This window comes from Ambystoma mexicanum, chromosome 6q (genome assembly GCF_040938575.1).
Source record: "Ambystoma mexicanum isolate Mex_15411 chromosome 6q, UKY_AmexF1_1, whole genome shotgun sequence".
Classification (NCBI taxonomy): domain Eukaryota; kingdom Metazoa; phylum Chordata; class Amphibia; order Caudata; family Ambystomatidae; genus Ambystoma; species Ambystoma mexicanum.
The window spans coordinates 452,924,387-452,939,941 of NC_090937.1; positions in this window are offsets into that span (position 1 = coordinate 452,924,387).

The window sequence follows — 15,555 nt, forward strand, 5'->3', positions numbered from 1 at the left end:
GGCATTGTTGCACGCAGTAAAGATGGCTGCCTAATCTGTGAGCTCCTGCACCATCTCAAAATCCTGCATTTATTCATCCTTTCTGAAGCCGCCGCAAGCCGTAAGAATCGGGACGCGGGTGCATGTCAGACCCGTCCCTGGTGCCCAAAAATCCTGGAGTGCTGCGACGTGAAACGCCGAAGTTCTGTGAACTGGGAGCTTCGCCGGCCCTTGGTACTGGCGCGATTCGCCTGAGGGCTCCTTGAGGCAACAACTAGAGGCTGCGGTCGCGGTCCAATGCTAGGCCAGGAGGGGGCGGGGCTTGCGGATGTGTTCCGCGCCGTGCAGCCGTATACAGAGCTCCCTGAGGCGCCCCAGCCGCAGGGAAAGAATGGCGTCAATATCAGGCACTGCTGCTCGGTCGGAGCTTCAGAGACCCCACTTGCCCTGCGACGCTCCGGTGGAGACGTGGCGGTCTGGGGACGCAGACCGCTACTTGCCCACGGAGGGAGAACTGCAAGTGCAGCCCAGGTACAGAGACCCTGCAGCTCACTGCTCAAAATAAAATAAACACTACTATGACCCGCGCCCGACCTTGCACATCAGGCGAAGGAGGTACGTGGTGTGGATAGTGGGAAGGAAGGGGGTTGATGCCCCCGCTAAATCAGTCTGCTGCCCACTGATCTGGGTCGCGGCTGGGGTGCTGGCTGTACTGGACTCCCCTGAGGTGCACACCCGACCCTGATCCTCTTTTGACTTGCCAGGTGGTGTTCACTGTCTGAGACTCAGCATTTAAGACAGGGGCAAGGCAGACATAAATATCCCCTTCCTGGCGATTTAGCTTATCTGGGCGCTGGAAATCCTGAGACGCTCCCCAGAGCCATACTACTGATTAGTTGTGTGGTGCTACGTGGGAGAGCACAGTCCACCGGAGCTGATGCACCAGGAGCCAGGGGACACGGTGGAACGTTGTACTAAACCCAGAAGAGGCGGTCGCGGGCTACGGCCAGGGGAAGATATCACAGCACAACATACTGTGGCCGGAGACATGGGTGAACCTCAAAAACTGGGGAAAGCAGGCAGGACCCCCAGCAACAAGAAGAAAGGACCCATGGACGTATACACTGCCAGTCAAACACAGTCTACGCCGCAGATATGTCTATGAACAGCAAGGAAATTATGACCCCGGAGAATGGTGATAAAGAGGATAGACTAACAACAATCGTCCAAGATGGCTTCCAGGCAGTTAACACGAATTTGGATGACATAGTCTACACCGTTGGCTCCCAAAAGGCCAGGGTTGACAAAGAGAGTGCACGTGTAACTGAAGCAGAACAGAGAATAAGCACAAACGAAGATGCGATTGCGAACCATAGTCATGACATAACCCAACTGAAGGTGGCAATGGCGACAATGCAAAATAAATGTGAGGACCTCGAATCCAGATCGAGGCAGAACAACATCCGAGTGGTGGGCGTAGCGGAAACATTTGGAAAGGGCCAAATGGAAAAACAACTCGAACTTCTCTTTAAAACAATGTTCGGCCAGGAAGCATGTTCTGAGCACTTCTTGATTGAGAGGGCGCATCGCACGCTGGCCCCGGACTCCAAGCCAGGGGCGCCGCCACGTACAATAATTGCAAAGCTCCTCAATTACAGATACAGGGACTTAATTCTGCGTATGGCTAGAGAAGCTGGAACATTACACCATGAAGGAAACCATATACACATATACCCAGACTTTTCAGCTGGGGTTCAAGCAAGTAGAATATCCTACGAGCCGGTCAAAAAACTCCAGAGAGAACGACAAATACCATATGCTCTAATGTTCCCCGCCAAGATGAGGATTCAGCATGTGGGCAGGGTGCTTTTTTTCGAGTCCCCAGCTGAGACCACACAATACATTGTAGCTTCTATACCCCTCCCACCCAGGGGTGGTAGACCGGCTCAAAACAACAGACCCAGACCAGAGTATTAAGGTACATTCTGTGAGTTAAAATGTTGTCCACACTGCTGCACCTTCGGGGCCGTGGTCCTAGCTGCTCCTCTATTATGGCGGCCGAATTCTATATGGTTGACTGTGTTGTGGAATCGATTGGGCGGTCATGTGATGCAACAGGCTACCCCTGGAATGATCCAAGAGTTTGTTTGGGTACATCGTCGAGTTGGGGTTGATGATGAGGGTGGGTGGGCAAGGGGAGGTAGGGGGAGTTGGTTGATCTTTGGTGGAAGAGATTTTTCCGATGGGAGAAGTTCTGGTCACCTGGAGAAGAGAGACCCAGGATCCAGTTGTTCCATGATTGACAGTTTGTTTTATGTTCTAAAAGTTGCTGCACTGGGAATAGCGCTGGCCAACTGGCACATAAGGCCCAACTTCAATGGACATGGATTCGGAAAGATTTGTTATTACATGATACTGTTTGTGGTTTGAGAGTAAAACTTTTGACTTGGAATGTGAGGGGACTGAATAACCCAGTGAAAGTTAAGAACATTTCTAATTATGTTACTAGACATAGCCCACTTATACTAATGCTGCAAGAGACACACACAATGGGAATCAGTAACCTGCATATAAAGCCCAAATGGGGATCCCAGCGTTTCTACACTGACTATTCTACGCAGGCCAGGGGGGTGAATACTCTTCTCCATCCGGGCTTGGGTTTCGGATTGGAGGGGCATAAGGCAGACCAACAGGGAAGATATGTGGTCGTATGGTGCACACTCGCTGGACAACAAATACTTCTGGTTAATACATATGGGCCCAATATTGACAACCCCTCATTCTTTATGAATATATACCAGTTGATCACTGCCTATGGTTTCTCTAATGTAATATGGGTGGGGACTTCAACGTGGCGCTTGACCCTGTGTTGGACAGATCCTCCAAGGTTATCAGGGCCCCTAGTAAACACAGTTGTCAATGGTAGACGCCTGGCGGGTGATGCACCCAGGAGACAGGAGATATACTTATTACTCCTCGGTTCATGACTCTGAGTCTAGGATTGATTACTGGTTTGTTGCATCAGCCATGTCCTCTGTGCTGCAGAATTGTGAAATTCTGCCCCGTGTGTTCTCTGACCACTCCCCAGTTATGGTGGAGTTGAAGATGTAGGACACCCCTCGCCCTGCTAGAAGATGGAAAATGCCGAATGGAATGTTGGGTGACCCTGGGGTGGTCGAAACACTGCATGTCGAGATAGCAGAATTCTTCACCAACAATGTGGGAACGGTACATAAATACTCCACTGTGTGGGAATCATTCAAAGTTTTGGTCAGGGGGATACTGCTGTCCAAGTCGGTTGGCATGTTGAAGTGAGTTTGCACCGAACTGACGGACATCGAAAATAAACTAGAGGTATTGGAGGGAAGATATACTCGAACACGGAATAAGGAACTACTAGCGGATATACATACACATTTACAAGAATTAAATAATTTGGCCGCTAGAGAAGTTCATTACATGGCAGCCCCCGTTCGAGCACGTAGGTACGGAGAAGGTAATAAGGCGGCAGGACACTCTCATAATCTTCTGAAGTATGATAAAAAATCACACCACATAACTAGTATACAAACAACACAGGGTGAGGTACTCGTAGGTGAGGAGGAGATAAACAAGGAATTTGTAAACTTTTATACCAAGCTATACTCGAACCAAGATAAAAAATCGCCTGTAGACATTAAAAACTATCTTTCAGCCCTCAACCTTCCCCAGCTCTCAGAGGCTGATCGCTTAGCGCTGGATCAGCCAATATCGGCAGAAGAGGTCACAGACGCTATTAAAACATTATCTTCGGGTAAGGCACCTGGGTTCTACAAAGAGTTCCGTGAAGAACTTGTCCCGATACTTCTTAAGGTGTGGGAGGAATCCCTCGAATGTAATATACTACCCCCAACTATGAGGGAGGCGGTGATCACAGTGCTTCCCAAGCCATGACGACCACCACAAGATGTGTCTTCTTACAACGCCCTATCACTAATTAACACGGATGCTAAAATATTCGCAAAAGTTATGGCCAATAGACTTTTACCGGCGGTCCCCGGGCTGGTCCACCCTGATCAGAATGGATTTTTTCCCACCAGGTCCACAGCCCTAAATCTCTGCAGGCTCTTCGGGCTAATGGCGCAGATTGACCCCAAGAGAAGGGCAGCCGCCATATCCTTAGATGCTGAGAAAGCTTTCGATTCGGTTTCCTGGGTCTATCTCCTTAAGGTCCTAGCGGCATTTGGGATGGGGCCAGGCTTTATTAGATATGTTAAGCTACTATATACTGAACCGAGGGCCCGAGTTCTGACCAATAGGTCCATCTCTGAACTTTTCTTATTAGGCAGAGGTACCAGGCAGGGCTGTCCGTTTTCGCCCCTGTTGTTTGCATTAACTATAGAGCCTATGGCGGCTGCGGTGAGGCTGAGGCACGCTGACAAAGGCATAAACATAAGGGGGTCCATCCAATTGATTTCTCTGTATGCCAATGACACCTTACTATATATTTGGGAGCCTAAGACAAATATAGCACCCGTAATGGCAGAAATAGAAGATTTTGCTGCCTACTCGGGCTACACGGTTAACAGATCCAAGTCTGAAATATTTCCACTCACACCATCTACTGAGTCCCCCGAAGCGCTGCAAGGCCTTAAATCATCGGATCAACATATCAGGTATCTGGGGATCCTGGTGTCTAGAGATAGGAACACATTATACCTTGATAATCATGAGGCTACGCTGCAGACCATCATCACGAAGCTTCAGCTATGGGGGTGCTTGCTGATATCTCTACACGGCAGAGTAGAGGTCCTTAAAATGATAATCCTGCCCAAACTGCTCTATCTGTTTGTTAATATTCCCATATGGCCGGGTAGAACCTTCTTTGCTAAGCTCCGTTCCATGGTAGTGACGTTCCTTTGGAATGGGAAAACTGCTAGGATCAGTTGGGAGAGGATGACTGAGGCATACTCCATGGGAGGTATAGCGGCTCCTGACTTTGAGCTATATTACCATGTGGCTCAAGCACAATCTGCAAAGCATTAGTACAATACCGCGCAGGAGACACCCCATGCATTAAGAGAGGAATATACTACACGTCCCACGAACATTCAATCAGTCATATTTGATACACAATACAAGGACTCGTGCGAATATAACCCAGTTAGCTGTACGGTTAAAGCATGGGAAGCCATATATAGAAGAGGAAATATTAAGAGCGCTTGGAGGTGGGCCACTCAGGACGCTTCAGTATTACCACATGCGGTCTGCATTTAAAAAAAAAAATGGCTGCTGTTTCCTTACGAACCCCAGCCACACCTATGTGTACAGATGGTGACCACTGCGGGAGGTCTGGGAATATCTAGACTCTATGCGGAGGTACAAGCCCAAACCCCCACCGTAAACCAGGTGAAAGAAAACGTACAGATACCCATTGATGATGAGAAATGGCACAGATACTGTTCATTGACTAAGAGGGTCTCCCTAAATGCAGGCCTGCGGTTAATCCAGTTCAAGATACTGAACAGGCTACACTATACCCAAATTAAAATAGCGAAATTTACCCCCAATGCTTCGGATGCATGCCCCAAATGCAATATGCCACAGGCGAGAGAGTTTCAAATGTATTGGGAGTGTCGGGAGGTGTTGAATTTTTGGGGAAAAATTACTGAAATGCTTGAAGAAATCACTCGGATCCCCCCAGACCTGAAGCCCCAAAAATATTTGTTTGGGGACATAGGCAAATGCTCCGAGAAAATTAGATGATTGTTCGATGTTGCATGCGCAATTGCTAAAAAGTGTATCCTATTGAAGTGGAAAAGCACGATATGAACCAATTTCTTCGTGAACTGACGTATGTAAATGAATCAGAAGAACAATATGTAATATCAAGGCCCGCATCCTGCAGACCTAAAGATATATGGGGCCCTTTCAGAACCTATTTATGCAACCAATCCTCTGATGGTGACGAATTACGTAATTCTATGTAAATGTCATAACCATGATGTCTATATCTTGTTTTGGAAATGTATGGTGCAGGAGGTGAAGTGCTATGTATCCCTATGTTGCTGCTAATAAAAAGAGTTGAAAAAAAAAACTTAAGTGTTCATAGTTCATCCAACTAACCAATAAAATATCACATTGTAATGGGGGCTACAAGCAAAAAAGATGTGCTTCCAATGCATTGTGGGCTGCCCTCCGTTGTGAAGAAAACAAAGCATCTGAAAATAACCATATAAACCTATTAAAATTGTGCATGATCTCACTGTATTAACAGAATGTACTCATAACAGATATTTGTTTTGGCTTACATATATAAAAATAGGTGAAATCTAAATAAAAATAGAGGAAATCTAATTAGACACACAAAATACGTACAGTAGTTTCTCTTCCAGACAGCTCAAACACCTTGTAGTAATCATTGATGTAGAGGCTCCTATGTTGCTACAAGTAAAGATATATATATAGAGTGAAATGAAACTACTTGAAAAGGCAGTGTTGCATTGCCAAGGAAAACCCAGAAGTGCTTTAAAATCAGTTTTTCCTTGGCTGTTGAAAGTGCAAAATCATGGTTCCCAAACATCAGAAAAAGATCCAACATCCTTGTTGGGTGTTAAACATCACTTTATTTAAAGAATCCACCTAAGCACAATGTCAGGAGAAGCACATTTCACCACAAAAATATCCCCATTCAAAAAGGTGCTTGCCTGGAAGAATAGGTCAGAATATGAACGCACTACCGCCACCTGCCTGTGTCAAAGCTGTCAATTACTTATACTGGCAGTTTAAAACTTGTGTCTTAAAATCAAATTGTGGAAAGGAAGAGACTTGCCATCAAAAGCAATATTGGTTGCTACAATTCAATCTCTATGTTTGAAAAAGACTGGAATTATGAGATCTGTGCATATATTTGTTGAAAATGTAAGTTTATTTAGAAAAGACTATTTTAAACAAGTGGTTTTAAAAGTGAACTAATGTTAGCCACAATGGACTTCAAGGGCACATTCCACAGTTTGCTCCAAACAAAGGGCATCTTCCCCCTGCTCTCTGCTCAGGAACTGTCATTGAGTTGTTAATGGAGGTGGGAGGAGATTTTGGCCTGTTGCTCTGGGAGAGAAACAAAAGACTTCCTGGACTAAAAGGAAATTCAAATGCGGGTGTCAACAGAAACCAACTGCTAGCAGGAAAAAAGCCTTGGAGTGCTCTGGGCCCAGCCAAACCATGGAGCTAGGGCCTTACAGATGTGTGTATCTAAGATTAAAAGAAAATATCTTTTTGGAAAAAGACTCATAGAGAACTGTGCAAAACTGGTTAAAATCTGTAATTTATAGGTTGTTAATATGAAAATGTTGCTCACAGTTTGAGACTACTCTGACTCTGTGCGATCTTCAGAGACAGGACTACCGAAATGTTGATGTTGTAGTAATTGTGATAATGCTAGAAATATGAAACTTCACAGGATTATGGCCAGATGTCATGCGCATGTATGGAGACAAATGTGGACAGATCTGACACGGGGTAACCCACCAAAAGCGTAAAAAACTGTTAATTTTGAACCGAAACTCGCACTAAAATGAGACTCAGACGGATACGTGCTCCACTAAATTTGTGATGTCAATATGTATTATTAGCAACTTGGTGATATTGGATTGTAAATTGCAGCATCACTATGACACTAGATTTCCTTCTCAAATCAGGAGAGGGGAAATACTCTGACCAATTGGATTCCTGGAGGGTGGGCTTAGTATAATCAGCCTACCCACCCCTTTGGGAAATACATAAATAGGGACTGATTAGGACATAGAGACACACAGATTCACCCATCAACTGATTTACTGGCGAAGCACTCTGCAGGAGAACCCAGATCCAAGACTCCAGAACTCTGAAGGCAGAAGGCCTAATTCCAAAGCTGAACCTTTCTCAGCTTGGCCTTTAAAATCTTGCAAACTGATTTTACCCCAGACTTCCAAGGGGCACATCAAAAATTGAACAGCCTGTCTGTGCTGTTTCTGCTTCTTGCCAAGAATTCTTGCTAGAACCAAGAGATGCAAACCAGTAGAGCAGGGCTGTAAACAGATAGCTGTAACCCAGAACCAACCGGTCAGATCCAGTTCAGAGGCCGTGCAGAGACCAAGTGCCGTGCTAAGTGCAGAACCAAGCGCCTGAATCCTGTCCCGTGGGCTAGCAGATTCTAGTCCAAAACCTTTGACCAGATCTTTGACGGACCTATTCTAAAACAATAGTTGTGAGTATCTAGCATAGAATTGTCCATAGCCAATATCTTATCCTTAAGTAATCCAATCCAAAACCATTCCATCATATTCATAACTGTATTGTAGAATCTCTTTTGTCTTTTCTGAATCTTTCCCTCATCCATATAGTCCTTTGTTGTAGTGATAAATTCATCTTTGCGCTAATATATTTGCTGAAGAAAGACAAGTGTCTTGGCGGGCAAAAGTCAGAGCAGAGGTGCCGCTGTTCTGGTGGCTGTCCTGTTGGGTATCTTGCATCGTCATAGCCTCCTTAAGTGTAACGAAAATCTGTTTGTAGATTCAAAAGCGCATCTTTCATTTGAAAATCTTGACTCTTTTTGAGAAAAATCGACCTTTACTAAAACCTTCATAACTTCTGAACCGTACCTGCTAGAAACGAATTTAGAAAATAAATGTCAGATTGAAGCTAACATCCTCAGCTTCCAAACAAACCCAAAACCGCATTCCAACTCTGTATAGTTTTGCCATAATCGCGTTTCTCGCACGCTGAAAAGTTTGCAGTGGATTTGCATTTGGCTCAATTTCAACACGTGTAAAATGGCTAATCTTTGCATCTGACTTCAGAATTCAGTTTCCAATCTGCTAGTTATTCAATCATCATTGCTAGTGTTTACCTGAAACTATCCAAAGCGGCTCCCACTAGTTTTGAATCCAATTTAGAGAATTAAATCCATTTTCAGTGTTTTTCCTATTCAGTACAAGCCACATTTAAAAGCATTTGACCTGTTTTGAAATCATTTCTGTTTCTCTCTATGCTTGCTGGGGGGAACTGGGATTGAAACTGTATTGGTTGAGATCGTATATTCCTGAAACCTATTTTCTCTCCTTCCATCTCTATATTGCATATTAGGGGGGATTGAGTAGTATCAGGGGAAAATAGTGATTACATTGCATTTGATTGAACACACAAATGTATTATTTCTGCGCTGCATTAATTTCCTATCATTGCATTTGACTGAACCCACACAAAGTTTTATTCTATACTACATTATTCTTCTCATCCATACTCCTACTGATTAAAGAGATTGTTGATTGTAATATCACCCATTGGTGATCATTGTATAAATATTAATAGTGTGATATCTAGATATTGTTCAAATTCATAAAAGTGTGATACATATCTTGTTCAAATCCATAACATACATCTTTTAACTTTGCAAAACAACCTTCTTCTTGGTTCCGTGAGACCGGGGGGATTCAAAGAGAGGGGCATGATATAAGGGTACATCATTCAGAAATAAAAGAACTTGTAGACACAAATATATAATTAAGGGTTCCAGCTGTGCATCACACGCTAGGCATTGACTTAGGTGGAATGCTGGGTTGAAACCACTTACAACGCAATGGAAACAAATATTTGCTTGCGCCTACAGCCCAAACCGCTGAACAGATGTTTATCAAATTTGCGCTAGGAGTGACGGCATGACCCGAAAGCATGCTTTTGTAAATTTGGTTTAAATTGGTCCAGTCGTTTTTTAAAAAATGGGCAAAAACTAGGTACAAAATATTAGTGATATCTGGGTCCGGTCCGCTGACTCATTTCCTGATTTGGGGTATGCGGATGCCTCAATCACGGTTATCATGGACATCGTACGTGCCCACTGATTGGATGGTGAAAAACGTGAGCTGCGTCATATTTTTGGAAACGGTCGCCATGTTGTATCCGCAGACATCACTGCTGACTGCGGACATTGCTGTTAGAAAAATGTGCCAAAAACAGATTTTGGGTTATTTGGTGGCTGAGAGAGGGCCTGGAAAGGGTGGGGGGTTGTAATATAGTTGATATGGAGCTGTTTTTATAAGTGAATTAAAGCATTGCAGGAGCCACCGAGTCTGTGGCCAATTTTACTGTCTGCGGATATCTTTTGGAGTGGGGAGGTTCAGTGTGTGTCTTGTTATTTGAAAGTGCATTGTATGTACTTACATGGTTTAATTCAATTGTGGTGGTTGTGGCCAGTGTAGGTTTATTTGGTTTAGAAATGACATCTTTTCACAATGCAAATATCAGGTTGGATGGTGTAAATATTTTTAGAGGAGATGCAATGCATTTGACTGATGTCGGAAATCAGACTTTTCTTTTGACTATCCAAAATGCACTGAGATGTCTTTGTGAAATATGTTATGCAGGATTTTTTTTAGTAGTTGTAGTAAATAAAAAACTAAAACAAAAAAAAATTGAAGTTGTTTTTGTGAAAGTTAGAAAAAATCAATGAAACAAGTTAATTTATTTTAATTCCCCCATTCCATGGCTGGAATTTCCCAGATGTTCCTGGACTTTTGTACTGTCCACGGACTATGCAGACTGCAAAAGGTCCTGCGAATTTTATTTTTAGTTTGATTATTTAACTGTGAAAGGTGGGTCCTTAAGGAACCTTTTTTTGTTGTCTTTTTGGCTTGTATATTTATTTATTTTTTTGTTTTTTTGTGGTAGAGGCAGGGGGTAAGATGGGGGAGGAAAGGGAGGAAAGGGGCACCAACCACAGAAATGGAGGGGTAGGTGAACAGGGGAAGATTTGAGCATGCCTTAAATTTAAAGTAGGTGGCAGTGTTTCTCGTGCTCCTTGACAGGGGCCTCGAAAGCACTCTGAAACTGCTCCCCCCTGCTGAGTGGTGTGTTACAGTACAATTAGAGTATTGTGACTTTCAAAAGGTAAGGGTCAACAGATTTCTGTATGGCATGCGAGGCAGCCAGTGGGATCTGCTGCCCCACAGTAGCCTGTGTGGTGATAGAAGTGTTTAAGGAAGATGGGGTAGAGGAAGATAACCTACTTCTCCCTGAGAAAGGAATAGCCTTTCTTAGAGCACCTGTGGCGTCACATGGAGGTGGTCACAAAAGAATACTGCCCAGGTTGTCCACAACCGAGTACGAACGTGCACTCAATGCAGTGAACCTTGGCAGCCAAAGCTTTTGGTATACCCGCAATGGTTTGAAAGAACCACTACACCCATGATTCTCTCTGGGTGCTGGAGGTAGAAACTTCCTCTACCTCATTTCACTGTTTCTTGTTTTCCTCCTCCGCTTGTTCCACTGTCCAGGTACTCCACATGGCGATGGTGGTGGTCGCCCCTGGGAAGGTGGGATGGTCATGACAGATGCCATTCTTGAACTCCTGGAAGTCTCATGGAAGTAGCTCTGAAAATATGCTGTCCCCTGGTCTGCCTGTTCTGACTAAAAAAATGGGTGGGTCCCTTCAGAGGAAGTGTTGTGGACCTCTCGACTGTCTGCAGACGACCGAGTTGAAAATAGACTTTGAAAAAAATTGACAGATCAACTAAAAATAGGTGTAGTAGCTCTGGAAGGGTAAACTTTCAACTTGAAACATTCTAGATTGGCCGCAAATGCAGTTTGAAACCGTCAGCAGTCACGGACACTATCTGTGGACACATTGGCATTGCACACGAGCGCAGTGACATAATGACATCCGTGGAGCGTCCATAGTGGCAGCGGGTGTCCCCAGACATTGGCGGGTGGGAGACGCTGGGCGCATGTGTGGGGATTTTTGCGAATGGACATGATGTCTGTGGTCTAACTTAAAATGTATATATAAAGAGAGACAAAGCTAAAGTGCAGATGCCAGAGGTACAGAATAATAGAAAACAATTTTTCACATCGGGGAGCAGTCACAATTAAAATCAGGTTTTAATAATAAATCATAGAAATTAAAACAACCAATTAAATGAAGTGGTCCACAGTACAAAACATACGATATCCAATAAAAGACAAACTAAAACAGAAGTTACGTGACAAACTTTTTTAGCTAGTTACAAAACCAGTGTATCGAAAGAGCACAAGAGGGTACCTATTAAACAAATTGTGTAGTACCCTACTTCAGTTGGAATCAATGTCATAAATTTAGATCTCTGGTTACAATACAGAGAGATATCTCGACATGTTTCTGTTCCTAAAACAAGTATGGAACATTCATCAGGAGGAAAACATTGACGTAACCCAGTTACAATTGAAATATTACAAATAACAGTGAAAACTTCCTAGCATCTCAAATGATGCCTGTGGGTGCTCGCTACTAAGAATAGTAGGAGGTAGAAGACCATTTGGTCAATCCTTAGAAGAGCCCATAATGGCAAAAGATCAAAGGGAATCCTTCGTTCGGCACCAGTGCTAAATAACCGCCAGAGGAGAAGTGCTCTGTGCTCAGCGGGAACAGCTCCACGAATGACTCAGGAGACCAACTTAAAATATGTCATACGAGACCGGTCATGCACAGACAGGGGGCTATGTCCACGAATGCCCCATTACACAAATGGACCCTCTGAAGGGTCAAGATGTTTGCAGACTATTAATTGGGGTTTTAAAAAGCAATACAAATTTATTACACAATAATATACAAGATATTTATACTAGAATTTATTCATGAATGTAATGGGGTATCAGAATGGGAAACATAAATGAGAGAGTTTGGAATTTCAATAAAGTTATCATCTGGGTAGAGAGGGAGAGAAGTTTCATCAAACTGTTTTTGATTTATGTTCTGTGAAATTATTTGTAGTGAGTGGGGGGGAGGGAGGGTACAAGTAGGAGATTGATAATCAACATTTTATAATAAAAGGTTTTTCAACATAATTTAATAGTTCTTTAAAGTTATTGCTAAGTTTATTCAATTTTAAAGACAAGATCCTTATTTCATTCTGTACAGTTGAGGCTTGGGATTGTATTTCTTATTGTTGTATAATTAATCTGTGGTGTCGTTTTTTATGTAAACTATGTACTATGTTCTATAAGAAAGGAAGACATTATTATTTCCATGAGGTCTCCATACATTATAATATTTGTTAATGTCGAAAGATGTATTGTTTACCATTAAAGATTTGTATCATCGGTCATTTCTTTGTTGGTAAAGTTTTCTTCTAGTCGCTGAAATGAGTTTGCCATTTCTGTTAAAATAAAAAATTGTAATATTTGTTTATGAGAAATGTTTATATAATGAATGGTAATAAAATCTTTGGTTAAGTTGCTCAACCTATAGAAGGCAACTTATAACTTTGTCGTTGTTTCACAAATAGTCGCAAAAGTTTACAGAGGTGCATGTCGAGTGGATGTTTGAAAATATGAGGTGTGTCAAAATATTAGAAATGGTCACCATATTGGATGGGCGGATCATTACCTTTGTCCATGGACAGTGCAGTGAGGAAAAGAAGTGTTGGAAATATATTTAGGGTAATGTTGTGGAAGAAGGATGGCCTGGAAAGGGTGGGGTAGTGGAATAAAGTTGAAATAGAGCTCTTTTTAAAGGTGGAAAAAAAGCTGTGCAGGTGCTGCAGTGTCTGCCATTAATTATTTTGTCCACGGACGCTATTGGAATTGATATTGATATTGATATTTCATTTATATCCCGCTCATACAGAAGTGTTTCAGAGCACGACCAAGCAAGGGAGAGGAACAAGGGAGAACAAAACAAAAATCTCACTGGGCCCAGTGACGTTGAGAACATGCAAGTGCATGGGAGAAGGGAGAGGGGAAAGTGCATAGGAGGTGGGGGGAGTGGGAAGTGCGCAGCAAAGGAGAAAACAGATAAATAACAGTAAATAATTAAATAAATCATGGTAGTGCAGCCAGCGAGGGCAAGTGCTGGGTTAAGGCAGCAGACAGGGTATGTCTGATAAGTTCAGGAAGAACATGGGGGGGGGGCTGTATGGGTACAGATACAGACCCTAGTGCATGGAGGTGGCCCGGAGGCAGTGCAGGATGGTGTCAGGGTGAGCAGGAACCTGGGCCCGGACGACAGAGGGTAGGCCAGGTGCACAGTGCTGAGAGAGCACAAATCTGCAGGGGATTGGGGGGCAAAGCACTAGCAAGGAGGAAGGTCTTGACGTACTTCCATAACCGGAGATGGTTCTCCTCAAGTTTCAGGCAGGGAGGTTGTGCCAGAGGGAGGCCCCAGCCTAAAACAGAGGTCTACCCCCAGCTTGTTTCTTTGAAAAACGACTAACCCTGAGGGATTTAGAGGTAGAGGAGCAATGAGCTCGAGAAGGGAGGTATTTGCAGAGGGATAGCTGAAGGCATTTTGGACCCAGGCCATAGAAAGCCTTGTGGACAATGCAGAGGGTTTTGAATTTAATCCTTGCATCCGCTGGGAGCCAATGTAGAGAATTCAGAGCTGGAGAGATATGATCCCAGGGCTTGAGGCCAAGGACAAATCTTGCAGTGTTCAGGATTAGTTGCAGAGGGCGGAGAGTAGAGGCAGGTAGATTTAGAAAGAGGCGGTTACAATAGTCCAACCTAGAGAGAACCAGAGATTGGGAGACAGTGAGCTTCTGGGGGAAGGAGAGGAAAGGCAGAATACCTCTGTGGAGGTGCAGTAGGAAGTTTGACTTTTTAGAAACATCAGAGATGTGGGCGTAGAAGGAAAGTGTGGAGTCAAAGATGACCCTGAGGTTCTTAGCCTCACAGGTGGGGGTGGGGGTAGGAGGAGGGCCACGGGAGGCCGGCCAGAGAATGACGGGAAAGGAGGGTGAAGGAGAGTCTCCATCTTGTTGGCATTCAGAAAAAGATCGTTGGTGGCACACCAATCTTGAATGGCAGTTAGGCAATCAGAGAGGAGGTGGCTGAGGGCAGCCTGAAAATTAGTTAAGTGCCATCAGCATAGCACTGGATATTGGAGCAGAAAAAGGCAATTCAGTGGGCAAGAGTTGCCAGGTATTGGTTGAAAAGCCAGGGCGAGAGGTTAGACCGCTGGGGCACAACACAGGTAGAGAGGGAGATAGATGATAGGAAGGACCCGAGTTGGACCTAGGGGTGTCGATCAGAGAGAAAAGAGGTCAGCCAGGCCAGAGCCTGATTGGTGATACCCAAGTTATCATGGAGATGGTTGAGCGGGATGGGATGGTTGACCGTGTCGAAGGCAGAAGCGAGATCGAGAAGGATGAGGACAGAGGGAATGTTAGAGTCATGGTTGGAAAGCAGATCTTTATGGATGTTTAGGAGAGCAGCTTCCATGCTTCTGGAAGCTCCGAAGCCAGACTGGTGGTCGTGGAGACAGCCAACAGTATTGGAATGAAGATTAAGCTGAGAGATGGCCAGCTTTTCCAGGAGTTTGCCCATAAAAGGAGTAATGGAAATTGGGGGATAGTTAGCCGAACAAGAAGGATCAGCTGTGGGTTTCTTGAGAAGAGGATGCACAAGGTGGTGATTCAGAGGGGAGGGGAAGGTTCCTGAGAAAAAGGAGTGGTTGCAGAAATCAGCAAGGGCCGGAGCGAGGGTATCGCTGTGGTCCTTGATGGTTTTAGAGGAACAGGATGCACCTGTTTTGATGATGCTTTCATAGATCGGACTTGTCTAGCGACCTCATCAGGGGAGAAAAGAGGA